The sequence below is a fragment of the Alexandromys fortis genome, unplaced genomic scaffold, assembly GCF_014885135.2.
Source record: "Alexandromys fortis isolate MF-2015 unplaced genomic scaffold, M_Fortis_MF-2015_v1.1 scaffold_12, whole genome shotgun sequence".
NCBI lineage: Eukaryota > Metazoa > Chordata > Mammalia > Rodentia > Cricetidae > Alexandromys > Alexandromys fortis.
The window spans coordinates 10,389,848-10,399,667 of NW_026067937.1; the positions used below are offsets into that span (position 1 = coordinate 10,389,848).

Here is a 9,820-nt window from a genome sequence, read left to right on the forward strand (position 1 = left end):
TCTATTGGCCAAGCATTGCTGTAATTTATATAGCTGTTTTGTGTTTATTTGGGTATGGGCAGTCAGAAAAGCAAGTTCAGTCTCTGCTGTATTCTCTCTCCAATTCTCCATGGTTTTTGAAAAGAATGCCCCTTACTCAAGAGTAAGTACTTTCTGCCATGGGTCAAGACACCTTGATTTATGAAAAACCCTTTTTTGTCATCCCTACCACTGATTTTTACTAATCAGATATTCATCAGCTGCTTGTGTCCACTGACTTCTTATAAGTGGATACTAGCTGGAAAGCAAAGGATAAAAAGTCTATAGCCCATGATCCTAGACAAGCCAAGTAACAAGGTGAACCCTAAGAAAAACATACATTGTTCTACCAGGAAAGGTGAAATAGATAAAAATCTTCTGACACAATTGGGCGCATGGGGTTTGGGGAGATAAGGGGGGAGAGAAGAGGAAGAAGAGGGGAGAAGAAGGGGGAAGAGAACTTGAGGGAATGGGATAGTCGAGATGGAGGAAGGAGAGAGTGATGGTGCAAATAAAGAGATATTTTGATTGAGGGAACCATTACGGGGCTTGCAAGAAATCTGGCACTAAAGAGACTGCCAGGAATCTACAAGGATGACCCATATAAGACCCTAAGCAATAGTTGAAAGGGTGCCTGAACTGGCCTTACCCTGTAGTCAGACTGATGACTATCTTAAATGTCACCATAAAACCTTCATCCAGCAACTGATAGAAGCAGAGGCAGAGACCACACAGTGGTGCACTGGGCTGAGCTCCCAAAGTCCAGAGATTGGAAGGATTGAGAATATGAGCAAAGAGGTTAAGACCATTATGTGGACACCACAGAAACAGTTTACCTGAGCTAATGGGAGCTCACCAACCCCAGCTGGATAGGGAAGGAACAAGCGTAGACCCAAACTAGCCCCTTTGAATTTGTATGGGACAGACAGAGGGGCCACTGGCATTGGCTCCTGTTTTATCCCTACTGCTTGTACTGGCTATTTGGGAACCCGTTATCTTAGGATGAATACCTTGCTCAGCCTAGATATAGTAAGGAGGGCCTCAGACCTTCCCCTAAGCAATGTGCCTTACCCTCTCTGAGGAGTTAATGGGGGTGGGGTGGGGGTAGTTGGAGGAAATGGGAGGAGAGGAGGGAGTGGGAACTGGGATTGGTATGAAAAATGAAGAAAGGTAGTTTATTGTCTTTTTAAAAAAATTATAAAAAGAGAAGAAAGTGTGAATTTGATGTTTTTAGACCAATTAAATGGGATGTAAACAGTAGCTGAAAAGGAGATATTTAACATCATGTTGGCAGGTCTTACAAATAAGACCTACTACTGCTTTTGATTCTACCACTTTTGTTTCAGACTCCAGCTGTCATGAAATAAGTATGTTCTTACTGCACTCACTCTATACTGTACTACAGGGTAGATTTTAGCATCATGTTCATGGAAATCTAGAGGAACAAACTTGAGGTATCCAATACCTGTAAACATTTAAAATTCTTCACAAAATGGATTTTGGGCTATTTGACCATAGAAAATCTAACATTTAGTAGGTTGCATAAATGCTACTACCGCAACTTACTTTTTAAAACAGTGTCATATGTTTTCTGCAATACCAAATCTAAGCCAAAATCAAATTAAATATAATAGACTAACCAAATCTGAATTCTGAAAACACAATAAAACACTACAAATTCTTATAGCTACTTGCTCAAGAGAACTATTTTTTTTTAATGTTCTATTAATTAAAAGTGACAAAGTACATTTTTACAAAGGTCTTTCTAAGTAAAAATTACCTATGTGAAAAAGAATATTAGACATTTCCATTTGAAACACTTTCACTAAATAAAGTGCATTCTCTCTTTCAATGCCTTCATCTATAATGTCATTGGAATGTGCATTTTTACCATGATTAAAACATGAGATTCATCATTAAAAAGTTAAACATCCAATTTCTTACTCAATTTTTCATTAATCAAACACCATTCCTTTAACTGTGTCTTTTCTCTCTTTCTTACTCTGGTGGCTGGCTTTTAAAGGTGAGCATACATCAAGAAATTCAATGAGAACACTTTTACTAACCAAGACATTTGACTTAGTTTTATTTTATTTGTTTTGTTTGTTCTATCTTCAAATTATCATCTATCATCTGTCTGTCTGTATATATGTATGTAAGTGTATATGAATGCATGTATTTGCATGTATTTATATCTGTATCATCATCTCTTTATCAGTCTGTTTGCCTCCCTGCATGTTATCTGTGTTTAATGACTCAAAACCAAGGAGATTAAATACAAAGACTTTTAATTTAGCACATATTTAATGAAACATTGAAATAAAATTTTCTTCAAATATCAAAAATATCTATCAAGAGTCCTACTATTATAGTTTTAGACACATAATAAACTGTTATAGATGAATCCTACTATATATATTTCCCTTATAGCATTAAGATTTTCAATACACCATTCAAAAATGTAATTTTAGAATGGTTTACCACATACCATAAAGGAAATATAAAATGAAGGCTATATAAAATGTTTATTTGAAGCAATATATTAGAAAAAAATTTTACATTTACTTATAGAATCTCCATTTTATTAATATAGCAGCTTAATATATTGCATTTCGAGTGTTTAAGATGGCATTAATTACTGCATGTGTGCCTCATTGAAAAAGCATATCTAGAACCGCAGAGAGAAACAATGGTTTCTCTACTTTATAATGCTGACACTGAAATGCAGAAGAATTTTCAGCTTTCCCAAATCACACACACATTGTGAGGTAAGACTGAGATGGGATGACTCCCAGTGAATTATTCAAAGGTTTCAAATTAAGAACACACAAAATACTAAACCCAATTTCTCCGTGCACACCTAATACTCTAGGGAAACTAGAATATGTTTGCCATATTTGTTGGTCATGGACCCCATAACAAAACAAGAACAAAATAAGGAAACATGGAGTGTACCTAAATATNNNATTTAAGATAATTAAGAAGATAGAACTTGCTCTTTCGGTCTCTTTGGCCTCGGCAGCAGAAGCAAGATGACGAAAGAAACCTCATCCTTCGGAAACCGTCGCAACAAGACGCACACGTTGTGCCGCCGCTGTGGCTCTAAGGCCTGCCACTTTCAGAAGTCTACCTAGGGCAAATGCGGCTACCCTGCCAAGCGCAAGAGAAAGTATAACTGGAGTGACAAGGCTAAGAGATGAAACACTACAGGGACTGGGCGGATGAGGCACCTAAAAATTGTCTACCGAAGATTCAGGCATGGATTCCGTGAAGGGACAACCCCTAAACCCAAGAGGGCAGCTGTTGCAGCATCCAGTTCATCTTGAGGATTTCAATCTGTCATAAAATAAATGTTCCAAAATTTAAAAATTTAAAAAAAAAAGATTTTGGCGTTTCTAAATACATTTCTTTGGAGGATATTTGATTGGCTTAGAGATAGATGGCTGTTTTTGCAGAATTTTTGCATGGGCTATAATTATTATATGTATTAAATTATTTGTCTTTAACAGATAATAATTATAGGGATTATGCTAATAACTTTAGTTTAATTTGCTCCAAAGTGTTCTGTTCTGTATCTAAGGTTATCCATATCCCGAGAAGTTGAAAGATATAACGCAATGTTTAAATTATGAGAGATTCAGTTCAGTAAATAGTGCTCATATATACATCTAGACATGAAATTCCACACCGTACCATTTATTATCATCAATCCTGGAACAAGCCGCTTGATTATCAACTGGGAGTAATTGACAGGTTAGGTTATATTTTACAATAGATTACTCCTGAGAAACTAAAGCAATAAGTCCCATATTACTAAGATAATTTAGGTAGATGAGGGAATGAACAATCTGGCTGCATGAAAAACATAAGGAAACATTAAAGTCATTAGACACAACTTTACATGAAATGAAAGGTAATCTATAGTAATGTAACTAGAATTTATGATGCCCTGCTGTTGGGAAGAGGATAAATATGAAGGAATTACATATAATTATGAGTAAACATTTATAAGTGATAGAGAGATATATTTTATTGATGGGGATCGTTTTATAGATGCTTTAACATTTCAAGATGCAGAATTTTATGATAATTATAACAATAAATTCATAAGAGGTATTGAAGTCTGGATTACTTTTAAAACTTTATTCATCAAAACTTATATAATGTATAATTATGTGGAAAAACACTATAAAATTCAGTTTTATAGAAGAGTAGTCACTGATAGAGTTGATGCTTCTCAGATGCATTCTCAACTTCCTGGCAGGTTAGAATCTGGAATATCAGCTTTCCATGCACGTGTTAGCTGCACTACTCTTTGAGGAACTGACTCTACTTTTTCTTCCCCCAAAAATTGCATTTGTATGTCATTCTGTATCACATTCATTTTTTTATCCTACCTATGTAAAATATACAACTCACTCAAAAGCTTAATAATTTCCTTCAATAAAGGGGTCATCCCTCATGCATTAAACTTCTTAAATTATATTCTGAACTTTTAACAAATAGCTATTGTTAAAGCTATACTGATCAAAAATATTGTTTTCTTTTTGTTATTGTTGTTTTTTCAGGACGTTTTCTCCGAAGCTTTTGGAGCCTATCCAGGAACAAACTCTTGTAAAACAGGCTGGCCTCAAACTCACAGATCCACCTACCTCTGCCTTTGAGTGCTGGGATTAAAATAATGTAAAATCAAATCCCAGCTTCAAAAATATTTTTATTTAACAATCCTACCTTCTTTAAAAAAAAATAAAACTATCTTTTTACATCTTACATTCCAATTCCAGTTCTCCTCCTTCCTCTCCTCCTTTTTCCTTCATATTTCCACCCACACTCCATCCCTTTCCACTCCTCAGAGACAGTTAAGACACATTGCTTTGAGGAAGGAACAAGGCCCTCCTTACTATGTCTAGGCTGAGCAAAGTATCCCTCCAAAGAGAATGAGTTCCAAAAAAACAGTACAGCCTGTAGGGATAAATACTGGTACTACTGCCAGTGGTCCTGCAGCCATGCAATAATCATCCATATTCAGAGGGCTTAATTTGGTCCTATTCTTGTCCCTTTCCTGTCTGGCTGAAGTTGGTGAGCTCCCAATAGCTCAGGTAAACTGTTTCAGTAGGTCTTAATCTCTTTGTTCAGAGTCTCACTCCTCCCACTCATTCAACTGGACTTTGGGAGCTCAGTCAAGTTCTCCACTGTGGCTGTCTGCCCCTGCTTCCGTCAATTACTAGATGAAGGTTCTATGGTGACATTTAAAATAGTCATCAGCCTGACTACAGAGCAAGCACAGATTAGACATTCTCTCAACTATTGCTTAGGGTCTTAGCTGGGGACATTCATAGGAATTTTCCTAGTGCCAAGTTTTCTGTAAGTTTCATAATGGCTTCCTTAATCAAGATATATCTTTTTTTGCCTTCCATCTCCGTCCTTCCCCCACCTTGACTATTCCATTCCATCAAGTTCTCTTGCTCCCTCCCCTTCTTCCTTCCTCCTTCACTTCTGCCCTACTCCCTATGATCCCAATTTTATCAGGAAATCTTGTTTATTTTCCCTTTTTAGGGGTAATCTATTCTTCTCTCAGGGTTCTCCTTGTTCTTAGCTTTTCTGCAGTCATGGACTATAGACTCATTATCCTTTGTTTTACAGCTAGTATGTACTTATTAGTGAGTACATACCATGCTCAATCTTTCTGGGTCAAGGTTACCTGACTCAGTATAGTATTCTAGTATACTATAGTATGACTCAGTATAGTATTCTAGTTCCATTCATTTGCATGCAAATTTCAAGGTGTCATTGTTTTTCCCCCCACTGAGTATTACTCCATTGTGTAAATGTACCACATTTTTTTTTTATCCATTCTTCAGTTGGGGAGCATCTAGGTTATTTCCAGGTTCTGACTATTACAAATGATACTGCTATAAATATAGTCGAACAAATGTCCTTGTAGTATGATTGAGCATTTTTTGGGTATATGCCCAAGAGTGGGATTGCTGGGCCCTGAACTAGGTTGATTCCCAATTTTCTGAGAAACCACCATATTGATTTACAGAATGATTGTACATGTTTGCATTCCTACCAGCAATGGAGCAGTAGTCCCCTTACTCTGCATCCTCTCCAGCATAAGCAATCACTGGAGTTCTTGATCTGAACTGTTCTGACAGGTATAAGATATTGTCTCAGATTCATTTTGATTTGCATTGCACTAATGACTAAGGATCTTGAACATTTGCTTAAGTGTCTTTCAGCCATTTGATATTTTGATATTCTGATGAGAATTCTCTGTTTAGATCTGTACCCCATTTTTAAATTAAATCATTTCAAATTTTGATGTCTAATTTCTTGGGTTCTTCATATAATTTGGAGATCATTTCTCTGTCTGATGTGGAGGTGTGAGGATCTTTTCCCATTCAGTAGGCTGTTTTTTTTTTTTTTATCTTATTGACTGCATCCTTTGCTTTATAGAAGCTTCTCAATGTCAAAAGGTCCCATTTATTTATTGTTGCTCTCAGTATTTGTGCTATTGGTGTTATATTTAGGAAGTGGTCTCCTGTGCCCCTCTATTGAAGTCTACATCCCACTTTCACTTCTCCTATCCAAGTAACTAGCCAGGTCTGACCCTGCTTAGCTTCTGAGATGAGATGAGTTTGGGTATGTTTGGGTGGTATGACCGTAGGCCCCACTTTCTCTTCTATTAGGTTCAGTGTGGTCAGATTTATAATGAGGTTCTTAATCAATTTGAACTTGAGTTTTGTGCAAGTGGATAGATATGAATCTATTTTCATTCTTCTACATGCTGACATCTAGTTATGCCAGCACCATTTGTTGAAGATGCTTTTTTTTTCTAGAATAATATTTTGCTCTTTGTCCAGTATCAGGTGTTCATAGTGTGTGGATTAATATATGAGTCTTTGGAAATGATCCATGGTCAACCAGTCTGTTTTTACACCAATACCAGCTGTTCTCATTACTGTAGCTCTAAAATAGAGTTTGATGTCAGGGATCATGATGCCTCCAGAATTTCCTTATTGTACAGGATTGTTGGGCTGTCCTGGATATTTTTTTTTCATTTGCAGTTGAGTATTTTTCTTTCAAGGTCTGTGAAAAATTGTGTTGGGATTTTGATGGTGATTGCATTGAATCTATAGATTGTTCTTGGTAGGATTGCTGTTTTTATTATGTTGATCCTATCTATCCAAGAGCATGAAAGATCGTTCCATTTTCGTGCATCTTCTCCAGTTTATTTCTTCAAAGCCTTAAAGTTCTTGTCAAATATATATTTCACTTTTTTGGTTAGTTTTATCCTAAGATGCTTTAAGTTATTTGTGGTTATGGTGAATGGTGATGTTTCTCTGATTTCTTTCTCTGCTTGTTTATCATTTGTACATAATAGGGCTACTGATTTCTTTGAGTGAATCATGTGTTCTCACACATGACTGAAGATGCTTATCAGCTGTAGGAGTTCCTTTGTAAAATTTTTGGGGTCACTTATGTTTATTTTCTGAAAATAGCAAAAGTTCGACTTCTTTTCAATTTGTATTCCCTTAATCTCCACTTGTCTTATTGCTCTAGGTAGAGCTTCAAGAACTATGTTAAAAAGATATTGAGTGAGTGGACAGCTTTGTTTATTCCTGATTTTAGTGGAATTGCTTTGAGTTTCTCTTTATTTAATTTGATATTGGCTGGTAGCTTGTTGTATATTGCTTTTATTCAAAATAATTTAATTTAAAAACAGAATTCTCAACAGAAAAAATCTCAAATGGCTGAAAGACACTTAAGCAAATGTTCAACATCCATAGCCATTTCTTGCATTCCTGATCTCTCCAAGACCTTTATCATGTAGGGGTGTTGGATTTTGTTGAATACTTTTCCAGTTTTTAAAAGATGACCATATCTTTTTTCTTTCATTTTATTTATATGGAAGATTAAATTGATAGATTTTCATATGTTGAACCATCCCTGCATCTCTGTGACAAAGCTCACTTGATCATTTGGATGATTTTTTTTTGATGTGTTTGTGGATTCAGTTTGCTAGTATTTTATGCAGTATTTCTGCATCAATGTTCATGAGGGAGGTTGTTCTGTAATTCTCTTTCTTAGTTGAGTCTTTGTGTGGTTTTGGTATCAGGGTAACTGTGGCCTTATACAAAAAAAAATTGGCATTGTTTCTTCTGTTTCTATATGTGGAACACTTTTTTTTTTTTTTTTTGGTTTTTCAAGACAGGGTTTCTCTGTAGCTTTAGAGCCTATCCTGGGACTAGCTCTTATAGACCAGCCTGGCCTCGAACTCACAGAGATCCACCTGCCTTTGCTTCTCTAGTGCTGGGATTAAAGGCATGTGCCACCACTGCCTGGCCTATTGATTTTTTTTGTATTGGTTTCTTTGTTTCTATTTTATTGATTTCAGCCCTCAATTGATGATTTCCTGTCATCTACTCCTCCTGGGTGAGTCTGCTTCTTTTTGTTCTAGAGCTTTTGGGTGTGTTTTTTAGTCACTAGTGTGAGATTTCTCCACGTTCTTTATGTAGGCACTTAGTGTCATGAACTTCCCCCTTACCACTGCTTTCATAGTGTTCAATAGGGTTGGGTACATTGTACCTTCATTTTTGTTTAATTTTAGGAAATATTTAAGTTCCTTTTTATTTCTTCCTTTATATACAAATAATTGAGAACCATTCAATCTCCGTGAGCTAGTAGGCTTTCTGAAATTAATGTTGTTAAATTCTAACTTTAAACCATGGTAATCCGATAAAATACAGTGATCAGCCGGGTGGTGGTGGCGCACGCCTTTAATCCCAGCACTCGGGAGGCAGAGGCAGGCGGATCTCTGTGAGTTCGAGGCCAGCCTGGACTACAAGAGCTAGTTCCAGGACAGGAACCAAAAGCTATGGAGAAACCCTGTCTCGAAAAAAAAAATACAGTGATCATTCCATTTTTTGTATCTGTGTATCTGTTGAGGTTTGCTTTATTTCTGAGTATCTGGTTAGTTTTAGGGAAGGCTGCATAGGGTTCTGAGATGAAGTTATATTCTTTTGTGTTTGGGTAAAATATTCTTTAGATATCTTTTAAGTCCATTTGTGTCATGACATCTATTTGTTCTCTTTTTTCTCTGTTAAGTTTCTGCCTAGTTTACTTATCCACTGTGGAGAGTGTATTATTGTAGTCTTCTACTATTATTGTGTGGGGTTTGATGTGTGATTTAAGCTCTAGTAATGTTACTTTAACATATGTGAGTGCTCTTGTATTTGGGGAATATATACTGAAGGTTGAGATTTCATCTTGATTAATTTTTCCTGTGAAGAGTATGAAGTGTCCTCCATCTTTTCTGACTGATTTTTATTCAAAGTCTTTTTTTTTTAAGATATTAGGATAGCTACACCAGCTTTTTTCTTTGGTCCATTTGGTTGGAATATCTTTTCCTAACTTTTTATTCTGAGGTAATTTCTGTCTTTGAGGTTGAGCTGTATTTCTTCTGTATAGCAGAAGGTTGAATCCTTCTTTCTAATTCATTTTCTTATCCTGTGTCTTTTTATAGGTGAATTGAGACCATTGATATTAAGAGATATTAATGACCAGTGATTGTATTTCCTATTATTTTGGTAGTAGTGTTGTTATATTTCCCTTCTTTGGTGTTTGCTGGCTTGAGGTTATCTTCTGCTTATTTTTTTTGTGTGTGTGTGTGGGGGGGGGTACAGATAGCTTCCTAGGTTTGGAGTTTTCCTTCTTAATTCTCTAGGGCTCAATTTGTGGTTAGGTATTGTTTAAATCTTGTTTGTCATGAAATATCTTGTTTTCTCCATTGATGTGA

At 36.1% G+C, this 9,820-nt stretch overlaps 1 pseudogene; it reads left to right on the forward strand.

The window, feature by feature from the left end:
• Positions 1–3,050: 3,050 nt before the first annotated feature.
• LOC126504558 (60S ribosomal protein L37-like) lies at positions 3,051–3,346 on the forward strand (annotated as a pseudogene).
• Positions 3,347–9,820: the final 6,474 nt, after the last annotated feature.